The sequence below is a fragment of the Lipotes vexillifer genome, unplaced genomic scaffold (assembly GCF_000442215.2).
Source record: "Lipotes vexillifer unplaced genomic scaffold, Lipotes_vexillifer_v1.1 scaffold575, whole genome shotgun sequence".
Taxonomy (NCBI): Eukaryota; Metazoa; Chordata; class Mammalia; order Artiodactyla; family Lipotidae; genus Lipotes; species Lipotes vexillifer.
The window spans coordinates 1,267,749-1,271,172 of record NW_006780198.1 but is presented as its reverse complement, the minus strand read 5'-3'; positions in this window follow the sequence as shown (position 1 = coordinate 1,271,172).

Genomic DNA, 3,424 nt, shown 5'->3' with positions numbered 1-3,424 from the left:
CCCGTGTCCCCTGCATCGGCAGGCGGACTCTCAACCACTGCGCCACCAGGGAAGCCCGGGACAAGGTATATTTTTGCACCAAAACTGCACATATTATCTCCAAAGTAACACTCACTCAGTAACAATATTAGCAGGATGAAAGGACAGGCCAAACCAGTTGTTCTTTCCACCTGAGACACGCACACACACATGCAAGCAGAATAAAGGTAGGTCAATTTGGCCCATGGGTTGAAGACAGATCCCTGAAGGGCAGAGGAAGACCACAAACAGGGTAGTAGATTTAATTCAGGCAAAGTAGTTCATGTGGAGAAGGAACATGGAGTTTGGAATTAACATATACACACCACTGTATGTACAATAGATAATTAACAAGGACCTACCATATATCACAGGGAATTCTACTCAATATTCTGTAATAACCTATATGGGAAAAGAATCTGAAAAGGAATAGATATATGTATATGTATACCTGAATCACTTTGCTGTACACCTGAAACTAACACAACATTGTAAATCAACTATACTCCAAAAACAAAAAAAAACAAAGTAGTCCGTGTGTGTGTTTGTTTGCTTTGCTTGTTGAACAGTTAAACGAACAGTTTAACTTTGGCCACATACTTCCCCAAATTCCTGGAGATGGAAGAAAACTTTTATGAGCAGTGGATTCTCCAACCATCTCTCCCTATTCCTATGGGAGCCCAGAAGGTCTGAGCTCACCTGCGATCTGTGCGGGTTCCCGGGTTCAGTTGGCAGACAGTCGGAGTGTGTGAACGAGTCGTTTTAAATAACAATCAATGCTTTGTAGAGTGCTTTACAGTTTACAAGTCCTTTTCCATACACTGTACCACCTGCCTGGAACTGGCTGTGTCATCTGTGGGGCCAGTGCAAGATGAAAAGGCAAGCCCTCATTTACAAATGTTTAGGAATCTCAGGATGGCAACAGCGGAGCATTAAGCCAAGCACAGGGCACTGTGTGGCTGCCTGTAAAACTGGCCCTGCTCCCGCTGACACTCAGAAATGACCATTTGAAACATATGTACACCCCATTGCCTCCTACACCGAAGATGCTCCCCTCTCGCCCCTCCACCTCTGTAAAGCAGCAGCAAATTACAAACACACAACGCAAACTGGCTTAAACAATAAGGAAACGTATTGGATCACGTGACTGGCGGTCAAGAGAAAGGTTGGGCTTCAGGATCTGCCCAGTCCACGGGCTCTGGCTATTTCCCTGGTTTGCTCTGGGTTCTGCCCACTTGGGCGGTAACATGATCCTCCAACTGGAAGCAAGAATGGCTGCAGCAGCTCTGGGCCCCCCACCCCGCACTGTGTGCCACAATGTCCCAAGGAAGAAAAACCACCTTCCTCCATGCCTCTCTGCTGAGAACAAGGACATTTCCACCCCAGCAGTGCTCTGCTCATCTCCCCTGATTTATAAACCCACCCCTGGACCAATCCCTGCACAGAGGAATGCTGTGTGCTGACCCAACCTTGGATCCTTTGACCAAGAAGTGGCAAGGGTCAGGGAAATGAAAATACCTCTATTGGCTTCAGCAGCCCCTTCCCGGTCCAGCTGAGGTCCAGCCCCTGAACCACATGGCTGCTCCACAGTGGAGGGTGTTGCAGAGACCCTGCCCACATCCCTTGGTGAAAGCGGCCACGGGCAGCCATGTGTTCTAGCACATGACATTGACCTCTAGCTATATCTGATTGGACCATGGGTACCCTGACCTGGAGACCACCAATCCATTGGCTATACATGGCCCTGTAGGGAAAGATGAATTAGGCTAGATTGTTGCTCTGGGCATTTGAAGGTAGAAACTCTAGGACTGATCCACTGACAGATGAATGGATAAAGAAGATGTATTATATATTCCATATATACAATGGAATACTACTCAGCTGTAAAAAAGAATGAAATGATGCCATTTTCAGCAACATGGAGAGAACTAGAGATTATCATACTAAGTGAAGTGAGTCAGACAGAGAAATACCATATGATATCACTTTTATGTGGAATCTAAAATATGACACAAATGAACCTATCCAGGAAACAGAAACAGACTCACAGACATAGAGAACAGACTTGTGGGTGCCAAGGGGGAGGGGAGTGGGGGAGGGGTGAGCTGGGAGTTTGGGATCAGAAGATGAAAACTACTGTGTATAGAATAGATAAAAGACAAGGTCCTACTGTACAGCAAAGGGAGCTATATTCAATATCCTGTGATAAAGCATAATGGAAAAGAATACGAAGAAGAATGTATAAGTGAATCACTTTGCTGTACGGCAGAAATTAAGACAACGTTGTAAATCAACTATATACTTCAATAATTTTTTTTTTAAAAAAGCAAAAAAAAAAAAAATAGGGTCGAAGGAAATTTGCTATTTAACAAAAGAGAAACTACAGGGCTGTGAGAAGAGGACCGGTAATGTGCAAAGTTGAAGTTTAAACATGGCAACAGAGAAAGAAGTCGGAGAGGCCACAGTGGGTCTTGTGCAAATGAAGGGATGAGGGAGAAGAAAGTGTGGATAAGCAGAAACCATAGAGGAGAGAAAAGATGTCGACTAAAGGGCGAGAAGCACGAGAGGGGAACAGAGAGGCCCTGCATGGCCTGGCTGACTCATGTTAATGGCAGTAACCAGAGTAAAACCTACAAACTGCTGCTCCTGAGATCCCTAGGGCAGCCCCGGGTCAGAACGGCCGGCTCGCTGCTGGAATTCTTGAGTCTGTGTGCCTAGCTTTTCCTGGGCTCCTTGCCCCGGCATAGGCGGCTCCTTCCTTTCCCACCCCCATTCTTTGAGTGTTTTTGTTTTTTCTTACCACCAAAGGAGTCCTGTCTCAAACAAGAAATCTTAGATTTAACTGCACTTGTCAGCTGAGTGAGAGGCAAGAAATACATGAAAATAGCCATTCATTCATTCATTCTTTCTTTCTTTTTTCTTTCTCTCTTTCTTTCATACTGAGAACCCTATACTCCAAGCTACTCCACCAGACTTTGAGGACATCGGCAATGTACTGTGGTCCTTCTCAGGGACATCGCAGTCGGGTTGGGGGAAGGGAGAAGGAGGCAGACAGGTAAACAAGTAATAATGCTGTGATGTGACTGGCATGATCGGGAGAGGAAGGAAATGATGGAAATGGTCCCGAAAACTCAGCCACCTCAGAGGGAAGTGTGTCCAAAGCTTAAACCACATTCGAAATTTATGCTCTGAGCGAAGATGAGATGTAAATGTCTTTGTTTTATTTGTTTGTTTTTGAAATTTATTTATTTTTGGCTGCGTTGGGTCTTCGTTGCTGCGAGCCAGCTTTCTCTAGTTGCGGCGAGCGGGGGCTACTCTTCATTGCGGTGCGCGGGCTTCTCATTGCAGTGGCTTCTTGTGTTGTGGAGCAGAGGCTCTAGGCACACGGACTTCAGTAGCTGTGGCT